Here is a 12,002-nt window from a genome sequence, read left to right on the forward strand (position 1 = left end):
CTGCCATTTATGGCTCTTATTAAGTCGTCAGATAGCTCCTCCACTTCGTACAGCTCTTCAGTATGGTATTTTCACCTAGCTGTTCTCTCCTATGTGTTTAACACTGGAATTCTTCTAGCACTGTTGAGGTTTTTTCTTTCTTTATTGTCATTTTGAAACCTGTATACAGGCAAGCCTGCAGCAGCATACTACGCCGCTCTTTGGCCGCAGAGAAACACAAAGATACAATGAAGACAATTAGAGGAAAAAGATGGTGGACATGTAAACGGAGACAAACACTTTTTAAAATACAAGGTGCCGTTCACGGGGGAGGGGAGACAGATGCGATAGGCGAGGCGGAGAGCATGGCATTCAAGGATTTGGAGGGAAGATAAAATTGTTCAGACACCTGGACACAGACAGAAACGAAAATTGTCACACGTGAACGTAGGTGCACAAAACGAATAACACTGAACCACTTAAGCACAAAACGACGGCACACACAGAACACGAGGCGTTGATCTCCGGTGCACGAATGTTCACTAACCGTGTACGAGTCCGAGGACCTGCCAAGAGAGGAGGAGGGGTTGGGAGAGGGGGAGAGCAGATGCCATGGGCAGGGGAGACAGGGGGAAGGGAGGAAGGGGGAGGGGAAGCCCGGGGGAAGAGGGGTGGTGGAGGGGACGGGGGAAAAGGAAAAGGAAGGGAGGGAGGGTGCCTAAAGGAAAGGACTCCGGAAGTAGGGGCGGCAGGATCAAAGTTGATAGGAGGGGTAGATGGAGGGGAGGAGGGCATCATCAGGGAGGGGGAGCTGGCGGAAGCCACCGTGGGAGAGGGTAAGGAGGGTGGAGAGATGGAGACTGGGTGGGACGTGGGAATACAGGCGCGGCAGCGGGCGGCGGTGGGAGAGGACGGGTGAGACAAGCGGGTGAGGAGGATCGAGTTTGCGGGAGGTGTACAGGATCCATATCCTTTCAAGGAAAAGGAGGAGGTGGGGGAAGGGGATGAGATCGTACAGGATCCGTGTGGGGGAGGGGAGACAGATGCGATAGGCGAGGCGGAGAGCATGGCATTCAAGGATTTGGAGGGATTTATAAAAGGAAGGGGGGGCGGAGATCCAGGCCGGATGGGCGTAACAAAGGATAGGGCGGATGAGGGATTTATAGGTGTGGAGGATGGTGGAGAGGTCCAGACCCCACGTACGGCCGGAAAGGAGCTTGAGGAGACGGAGTCGGGAGCGTGCCTTGGCTTGGTTTATGTTGAGGCCTTTGCTTTTAATTTCACCAAAGGTTGTCTTCATGTTTCTACATACTAAATCAGTTTTTGCAACTACGATTTCTGTTTCCATTTCTTAGTAATTTTCCTGCATGCTCTTCGCCTTAGCCTCTCTTCACTTTGCTCTTTATTTCATTCCTAAGAGACGTACACTGCTGCATTCCTTTCTTATGCTGAACATTTTTGTAAGTCCTTCTTTCGTGCACGAATTGAAGTATTCCTCCAGTACTCAAGGTTTCTCCGCTATTACCTTCCCTGTATCTATACTTGTCTGTCCAGCTTCTCTGATCGCCCTCTTTAGTGATGCCTATGTTTCATGATCTGAACTGCCTACTGTGATATTCGCTGTCCCATTATCTTCATCCTTAGAGAACCCACCACAGCCTACCACCTAACCCGTGGTATTTTCACTGTAGCTCTTCTGAAATGATTCAACAGACCATACACTCAGGTGACAAAGCTAGTGGGGTACCTTCTAATATCGTGCCGGCATACCTTTTACCTGGTGTAGTGCTGCGATTCGACGTGGCATGGACTCGAGTCGCTGAAAGTCCCTGCAGAAATCTTGAGCCATGCTGCATCTGTTGCCAGCCAAAATTGCGAAAGTATACAGGGTGAAAAAGTATTTAAACCGACAAACTCTGGGAGGTGGTAGGGGAACATCAAAACAAATATTTTTCCCTAATGTCATTTTTTCTTATGAGGAGTATTTAAACTGGTAGAGGAAGATTTCTCTGGCGGCAAATTAATTAAACTAACAAACATTTTTCCATTTTTTTATGGCCAAGAGACAACACATTATCTCAACCCAACTTCAATTATAGTAGATTTTCAAAAATGTCTCCATTGACACGTAAACAAAGGTTACACCGTCGGATCATGTTCGTCTGACACGGACAAAAACCCTAGGATTATCCTGAATTGTTCCTGCTGCTGCTACTATCCGGGCAACCAGGTTGGTTGGTTGTTTTGGGAAGGAGACCAGACAGCGTGGTCATCGGTCTCATCAGATTATGGAAGGATGGGGAAGGAAGTCGGCCGTGCCCTTTCAGAGGAACCATCCCGGCATTTGCCTGGAGTGATTTAGGGAAATCACGGAAAACCTAAATCAGGATGGCCGGACGCGGGATTGAACCGTCGTCCTCCCGAATGCGAGTCCAGTGTCGAACCACTGCGCCACCTCGCTCGGTTCGGGCAACCAGGAGTTGCGTTAGAAAAATTATTGAATTACTGTGCTGATAAATCTCTTACATTATTTGATTTTCAAACATCTGAGCAAAACTGAACGTACTCAGACATTTCGCTCTTTACCTATTCTGATCAGCACTAAACTGACACACAATATTTTTAGCGCAACGCAGTCTGACTTTCAATAATACCTACAAAAGAATGGCCCTGACTAATAACAATCTATACCTTTCACAAATCACTTACCTCACAAAAATCTTCATTACTCGAACTACTGCAATACAGCGAGCGCCACTACTGCCAGCTAAATAAAAGATTCTAAATACTGAAGGCACTAACTACTGATAGGCATAGTTAGCAAATTAAAGATTTTGATAGAGAACAAACAATGTATTTACCTAAATACTGTTCATGATATCCAGTCTTACAAATTTACTGTCTCTGTCCAGATCATCCGCTCTCAAAACTCCCCCATCTCACTCCCCACATCCACCATTGCTGGCGGCTCACCTCCAACTGCGCAACTGTACGTGCTGTTGACATCCAGTTGCCCAACACTACAATAGCGAACAACAATGCAAACTGCACACAGCATAGCCAGTGATTTTGATAGAGCGCTACGTGGCGTTACCAATAAGAAAACCTAAACAGCCTACTTACAAAGGTTGCACATCTCTTCCAACACAAAAAAGTCCACAGGGGACATATCTGGGGATCGAGCAGGCCATAGTACAGGACCACCTCTGCCAATCCACGTTTCTGGGAAACGTCGGCGCACACGACGACTGAAACGTGCCGGCGCCCCGTCATGTTGGAACCACATGCGTTGTCTTGTAGGGAGCGGGACGTCTTCCAGCAATTCTGGCAATGCTCTGGCGAGAAAACTGTAATAGTGCCTGCCATTTAATCGCCTAGGTAGCAGATACGGCCCAGTTAAACAGTCCCCAACAACACCGACCCACACATTAACGAAGAACCGCACTTGATGAGCGCTAGTAACTGTGGCATGTGGGCTATCCTCACTCCAAACATGCGAACTGTGCATGTTAAAGACTCCATCACGCCCTAACGTTGCTTCATCGGTAAACAACACAGAGGCTGGAAATGTAGGACGCATTTCACACTGTTCCAGGTACCACTGCGAAAACTGTGCTCTGGGTGGATAATCAACTGGTTCCAGGTTGTGGACACGCTGTAAGTGAAATGGACGTAACAATTGCTCTCGAAGGACTGTTCTTACATTCCTCTGATTCGTCTCCAGGTTACGTGCGATTGCACGAGTGCTGATTGCAGGACCCCGCTCCACATGTTGCAAGACATCTTCATCACATTGCAGCGTTCTTACCGTGCGACGGCGTCCCTGTCCAGGTAATCTGCCAAATTACCCGGTCTCACACAGACACTGGTACACAGCAGCAAAGGTCGCATGATGCGGGATACGGCGATTAGGATATTGTTGTTGATAAACCCGCTGTGCAGCTCGTCCGTTGTGGTGCGCTACGTAGTACGCACCAACCATATCAGTGTACTCACTCCAGGTGTATCGATCCATTACTAAACACAGACAATGCACTACTACACTGGTGGAGCAGCAGTTGCCTACAACTGAAGAGCGTAATACGGCCTCCACCCGTTTAAATAATCCTCATAGGAAAAAATGACATTAGGGAAAAATATTTGTTTTGATGTCCCCTACAACCTCCCACTTTTCACCCTGCAGTTGGTGCATGATTCACTGCACCAACTTACCTCTCGATTAAGTCCCATAAATTTTTGATGGGATCCACGTCGGATGATCTGGGTGGCTGAATCATTCACTCGAATTGTTCACAATGTTCTTTAAACTAATCCCATGAAGTAATGAGTGCTGTCGACAAGGGATCTCAGATTGATTCCATATTTCTAGATTTCCAGAAGGCTTTTGATACCGTTCCTTACAAACGACTATTAATCAAATTGCGTGCATATGGAGTATCGTCTCAGTTGTGTGACTGGATTCCCGATTTCCTCTCAGAGAGGTCACAGTTCGCAGTGATGGACGATAAATTATCGAATAGAACAGAAGTGATATCTGGCGTTCCGCAAGGTAGTGTCATAGGCCCTCTGCTGTTCCTGATTTACATAAATGATCTAGGTGATAATCTGAGCAGCCCCCTTAGATTGTTTGCAGATGACGCTGTAATTTACCGTCTAGTAAAATCATCAGACGATCAATTCCAATTACAAAATGATCTAGACAGAATTACTGTATGGTGCGAAAAGTGGCAATTGGCACTAAACAAAAAAAGTGCGAGATCATCCACATGGGCACTAAAAGAAATCCGATAAATTTTGGGTATACGATAAATCGCACAAATCTAAGGGCTGTCAATTCGACTAATTACCCAGGAATTACAATTACGAGCAACTTAAATTGGAAAGACCATATAGACAGTATTGTGGGGAATGTGAAACAGAACACTTAGAAGATGCGACGAACCCACTAAAGAGACAACCTACATTACACTTGTCCGTCCTCTGCTGGAATATTGCTGCGCAGTGTGAGATCCTTACCAGGTAGGATTAACGGAGGACATCGAGAAATTGCAAAGAAGGGCAGCTCGTTTTCTGTTATCGCACAATAGAGGGTAAGAGTGTCACTGATATGACAACGCGAGTTGGGGTGGCAGTCACTGAAACAAAGCGGTTTTCTTTGCAGCGAGATCTATTTACGAAATTTCAATCACCAACTTTCTCTTCAGAATACGAAAATATTTTGTTGACACCCACCTAAGTAGGGAGAAATGATCATCATAATAAAATAAGAGAAATGAGAGCTCGAACGGAAAGATTTAGGTGTTCCTTTCTCCCACACGCCGTTCAATAGTGGAATGGTAGAGAAGTAGTACGCCGGCCGGAGTAGCCAAGCGGTTCTAGGCGCTACAGTCTGGAATCGCGCGACCGCTACGGTCGCAGGTTCGAATCCTGCCTCGGGCCTTGATGCGTGTGATGTCCTTAGGTTAGTTAGGTTTAAGTAGTTCTACGTTCTAGGGAATTGATGACCTCAGATGTTAAGTCCCATAGTGCTCAGAGCCGCATATTCCCCCTTCATTGCTTTGCTTTATAAATCGCTTCACACGTGCCTGGATTTGGTTAGAAACTAGAGTAGCTCTCCCCTGCATCCAGAAATCATAATGTCACAGGTGCCTGATTTCTGTATATATACCGTTTCTCAAGAGAGTATTCTGTTTTCTAACACGAGAATCCACTTTCCTGAGCAAACACTGAAATAAACTCTCATCCATTCGCAAGTAATTTACGCAAGACTTGACGTCCTCCACGTGCAGCTCTCTTCACAAATTTTGCTGACTGCTTTTATTATCTCTACGTAAAACCCATGGCTTCACCCAAGTATGTTTCCTTTTTTTCCGCCACTTTCCTTCCAAGTGCACACACAGTGTAATTGTGGCACAAGCATCTGCATCGCATCGCATCGCAACATAACAAGTTATTGTTGTCCGCCATCTTGAAATTTGAGAAAAAATATGACGACAGTGTAATATCTCTTTTAGAACCATATCAAAGATCTTTGTCAAAGGAATTTGGCGAATATTTGATCGTATTTCCTTGTCGAAGAAATTTGTACGTCCCACATTATTTCTGCGGTTATTTGACGCGGTGTTGCTTGTCTGGTAGCACTGACAACTGTACGCCAACGCCAATGCTCTCGATCGTTAAGTGAAGGCCATCGGCCACATCGTTGCCCGAGGTGAGCGGTAATGCCCGATATTTGGTTCTCTCGCCATACTCTTGACACTGTGCATCTCGAGGTTTTGGATTCCCTGAAGATTTCGGAAACGGGAAGCCCCATGCATAAAGCTCCAACTACCAATCCGCGTCCACTGTCGGTTAATTCCAGTCTTGCGGCCATAATCTCGTCGAAAACTTTTTCCACTTGGATCACCTTAGTACAAATGACAGCTCCGTCGATGCACTAGCCTTTTATACCTTATGTTCGCAATGCTAGTGCCGTCTGTGTGTCAGCATATCGCTAACCCATGACTTCTGCCACCTCAGTGTAGAAACGATTGGCAGCATTTTCGAGAAGGGGAAGATTGTTAAGACGTTAAAGAAAACAAGCTTCATTTCCAAATAGCACGTGTTCCACGACAGAAAACCTTACTCCATTTCAAGGTACAAGATGGTGTACGACTGATAAAGTATCCCTTTACAGTCTACACGATATGTACCACTTTTAAAAATATAGAGACTCTTACTCACCAAAAAGTGAAGAATTGACGATATTCTCAAGATAGCTTTAATGTACTATCCAGTGATTAAATAAGTAGAACTGTTAATCCACTACTGGCCATTAAAATTGCTACACCAAGAAGAAATGCAGATGATAAACGGGAATTCACTGGACAAATACATTATACTAAAACTGACAAGTGATTACATTTTCACGCAATTTGGCTGCATAGATCCTGACAAATCAGTACCCACAACAACCACCTCTGGCCGTAATAACGGCCTTGATACACCTGGGCATTGAGTCAAACAGAGCTTGGATGGCGTGTACAGGTGCAGCTCTGCTCATGCAGCTTAAACACGATACTACACTTCATCAAGAGTAGTGACTGGCGTATTGTGAAAAGCCGGTTGCTCGGCCACTATTGACAAGACGTTTTCAATTGGTGAGAGATCTGGAGAATGTGCTGGCCAGGGGAGCAGTCGAACATTTTCTGTATCCAGAAAGGCCCGTACAGGACCTGCAACATGCGGTCGTGCTTTATCTTGCTGAAATGTAGGGTTTCGCAGGGATCGAATGAAGGGTAGAGCCACGGGTCGTAACACATCTGAAATGTAACGTCCACTCTTCAAAGTGCCGTCAATGCGAACAAGAGGTGACCGAGACGTGTAACCAATGGCACCCCATACCATCACGCCGGGTGATACGCCAGTATGACGATGACGAATACACGCTTCCAATGTGCGTTCACCGCGATGTCGCCAAACACGGATGCGACCATCATGATGCTGCAAACAAAACCTGGATTCATCCGAAAAAATGACGTTTTGCCATTCGTGCACCCAGGTTCGTCGTCGAGTACACCATCGCAGGCGCTCCTGTCTGTTGTGCAGCGTCAAGGGTAACCGCAGCCGTGGTCTCCGAGCTGAAAGTCCATGCTGCTGCAAACGTCTAACTGTTCGTGCTCATGGTTGTCGTCTTGCAAACGTCCCCATCTGTTGACTCAGGGATCGAAACGTGACTGCACGATCCGTTACAGCCATGCTGATAAGATGCCTGTCATCTCGACTGTTAGTGATGCCGTTGGGATCCAGCACGGCGCTCCGTATTACCCTCCTGAACCCACCGATTCCATATTCTGCTAACAGTCATTGGATCTCGAATAACGCGAGCAGCAATGTCGCGATACGATAAACCGCAATAGCGATAGGCTACAATCCGACCTTTATCAAAGTCGGCAACGTGATGGTACGCATTTCTCCTCCTTACACGAGGCATCACAACAACGTTTCACCAGGCAACGCATGTCAACTGCTGTTTGTGTATGAGAAATCGGTTGGAAAGTTTCCTCATGTCAGCACTGCCCTGAAAAGCTAATCATTTGCATATCACAGCATCTTCTTCCTGTCTGTTAAATTTCGCGTCTGTAGCACGTCATCTTCGTGGTGTAGCAATTTTAATGGCCAGTAGTGTACTTACAGGCGCTGCAGAAAACATAACGTCACCTCTTACAACAACAAAGACAGTAGGAAATGCTGGAAAACTGCTCTCTAGTATGGAGTCTTTCATGGGATTCAAAAATCGGTAACTAGATTGAAACACCGAGGAGGAAACATCATGTGTTCCTAGGTAAACTGTTCAGGTATGACACAGACTCCCCTATAAACTTACAAGGCGGCCCTCGTAGTTTCGTTCTGTTTGCTTCTCTCCCTGCGAAATCGAGAAGCAGATAGGAGCGAGGCGTGTCCGCTAGCTGCTAGTGTTTTGAAGTCGGCCGGCGGAAATGACGCAGGTGTGCTCGTGTGTGTGTGTGTGTGTGTGTGTGTGTGTGTGTGTGTGTGTGTCTGTGTGTACGTAGTGTGGGCCAGCTCCGGCAGTAACACAATATGGCCCGCGGCCGGCGCGCCGAACAAATATTTCGTGTTTAATTGCCTCTGGCCGACCCTCCCGGCTCGGAAGCCGCAAGGCGTAAACCAACACTCTTTGCCGGGAGGGGGAGGGAAGGGGAGAGAAGAGGCGATTGTTTTCCGAGGCCTGGAATCTATTTCCAGAAGGAGCGCATCACACGGCAGCAGGGGCTGTGCGCCGTCGCGCCAGATTTATGATTCGAATAGCACCTCATTAAAGTGAAAAATATCATCTCGGCGCGCGCTGTAAACACACTCGGGCGTAAACTGGGCCCCCCGTGTGCGCGGGGCGCTGGAGAGCGTTTCAAACAGCGGCCCGGCTGCGGTGTTTATTATCGCTGACCGCGGCCGTCATTAGCGCTCCCTAAACACTCGCTGCCAGACGTAAACCCGGGGCGCGCGCATGCGCACACGGCGCGCCGCTTCCTGCCCGCATTGTCCGCCGCACCTGCTGCTGCATCCACATCTACATCTACTTTAAGGGCCCTACACACGCAACAGCCAACCGACCGGCTAACCGATCGACAACGTGTAGCGCTCTTGGCCAACCGACTGACCAACTTTTCACATCGGGCGGTTGGTTGGGCATGACCACCCGACAGCTGACCCCACCCCCACTACTCCACCTTACCCACACCACCATTTCAGCGTACCAACTCCCTGACTGACGTTCATCTACATCTACATACATACTCCGCAATACACCATATGGTGCGTGGCGGAGGGAGCCTCGTACCACAATTAGCATCTTCTATCCCTGTTCCACCCATAAACAGAACGAGAGAAAAATGACTGCCTATATGCCTCTGTACGAGCCCTAATCTCTCTTATCTTATCTTTGTAGTCTTCCCGCGAAATGTAAGTTCGCGGCAGTAAAATTGTACTGCAGTCAGCCACAAATGCTGTTTCTCTAAATTTCCTCAGTAGCGATTCACGAAAAGAACGCCTCCTTTCCTCTAAAGACTCCCACCCGAGTTCTTGGAGCATTTCCGTAACACTCGCGTGATGATCAAACCTACCAGTAACAAATCTAGCGGCCCGCCTCTGAATTGCTTCTATGTCCTCCCTCAATCCGACCTGACAGGGATCCCAAACGCTCGAGCAGTACTCAAGAATAGGTCGTATTAGTGTTTTATAAGCGGTCTCCTGTACAGATGAACCACATCTTCCCAAAATTCTACCAATGAACCGAAGACGACCATCCACCTTCCCCACAACTGCCATTACATGCTTGTCCCACTTCATATCGCTGTGCAATGTTACGTCCAAATATTTCATCGGCGTGACTGTGTCAAGCGCTAGACTACTAATGGAGTATTCAAATCTCGCTGTTTGTGCGCGGGAAATGTACTCGCACAGTAGTGAAATGGCAAACAAGATGGTTTCCAAGGTGATCACCTTAAAATGACATAATTGTTGCAAAAGTACACAGACACCAGATGCCTGTGTGATATTAATTATGAGGAGTATAGCAAGACGGAAGCAAGACATGCATCATTGACTTTCTTGTTGCGAATCTAAACAGTTCAGTTCAGCCGCAACGCCTCACATTTTGAGGCCTAAATTAGATGATATGCGAGTTGAGAGTTGAAGAAGGTATGTACTTTCCTACAGCAGAAACGCAGTACGGCAATCTGATTACAGTGGACAGCACAGAATACTGTCGTAAATGTTCGATACATACACTATGTGATCAAAAGTATCCGGACTCCGAAAAACATACGTTTTTCATATTAGACGCATTGTGCTGCCACCTACTGCCAGGTACTCCATATCAACGACCTCAGTAGTCATTAGACATCTTGAAAGAGCAGAATGGCCGGCCGATGTGGCCGTGCGGTTCTAGGCGCTTCAGTCTGGGCCCGCGTGACCGCTACGGTCGCAGGTTCGAATCCTGCCTCGGGCATGGATGTGTGTGATGTCCTTAGGTTTGTTAGGTTTAAGTAGTTCTAAGATCTAGGGGACTGATGGCCACAGATGCTCAGAGCCATTTGAACCATTTTGAAGAGCAGAATGGGGCGCTCTGCGGAACTCACGGACTTCGAACGTCGTCAGGTGATTTGGTGTCACTTGTGTGATACGTCTGTACGCGAGATTTCCAGGCAACGCCGGTCTACTGCTGTTTGTGTATGAGAAATCGGTTGGAAAGTTTCCTCATGTCAGCACGTTGTAGGTGTCGCCACCGGCGCCAACCTTGTGTGAATGCTCTGAAAAGCTAATCATTTGCATATCACAGCATCTTATTCCTGACTGTTAAATTTCGCGTCTGTAGCACGTCATCTTCGTGGTGTAGCAATTTTAATGGCCAATAGTGTAAAAACAGATGATATGTTTAAAATACCAAAAGCTCAGAAATTCACTCAGAAGGGGAACGAACAGAACCAAGTACTGCTGGCGGCTTGTGTAAAGTGTACTGACGACTAACTGTGACTAGTGATCTACTCAAACCGACAATTACGGTAGTTACACTGAAGTGCAGGCGTGCGTATTCAAATACAGGGATATGTAAACGGGCAGAATTTGGCGCTGCGGTCGGCGACGCCTATTTAAGACAACGAGTGCTTCGCGCAGTTGTTAGATAGGTTGCTGCTGCTACAGTGGCAGGTTATCAAGAGTTAAGTGAGTTTGAACGTGGTTTATAGTCGGCGCACGAACGATGGGACACAGCATCTCCGAGGCAGCGATGAAGTGGGGTACCGTGAATGTCAGAAATACGCTAAAACATCAAATCTCCGAGATCGTTGCGGCCGGAAAAATATCCTGCAAGAACGGGACCAACGACTACTGAAGAGAATCTTTCAACGTGACAGAAGTGCAGCCCTTCCGTAAATTGCTGCAGATTTCAATGCTGGGCCGTCAACAGGGTGCGAACCATTCAACGAAACATCACCCATATGGGCTTTCAGAGCTGAAGGGCCACTCGTTTACCGTTGATGGCTGCACGACACAAAGCTTTACGCCTCAGCACGTCAACAGCGACATTGGACTATTGATGATTGGAAATATGTTGCCTGGTCGGACGAGTCTCGTTTCAAATAGTAAAGAGTGGATGGACATGTACGGGAGTGGAGACAACCTCACGAATCCATGGACCCTGCATGTTAGCAGAGGACTGTTCAAGCTGGTGGAAGGTCTGTAACGGTGTGGGGCGTGTGCAGCTGGTGTGATATGGGACCCCTGATACGTCTAGATACGACTCTGACAGGTGACACGTATGTAAGATCACGTGCATCCATTCATGCCCATTGTGCATTCCGACGGACTTGGGAAATTCCAGCAGGACAATGCGACACCTCACACGACCAGAATTGCTCCGCTGGCCACCAAACTTCCCAGACGTGAACATTATTGAGCATATCTGGGATGCCTTGCAACGTGCTGTTCAGAAGACATCCCCACCCCCTCGTATTCTTACGGATTTA

Source organism: Schistocerca serialis, chromosome 10 (assembly GCF_023864345.2).
Source record: "Schistocerca serialis cubense isolate TAMUIC-IGC-003099 chromosome 10, iqSchSeri2.2, whole genome shotgun sequence".
NCBI classification, from domain to species: Eukaryota; Metazoa; Arthropoda; class Insecta; order Orthoptera; family Acrididae; genus Schistocerca; species Schistocerca serialis.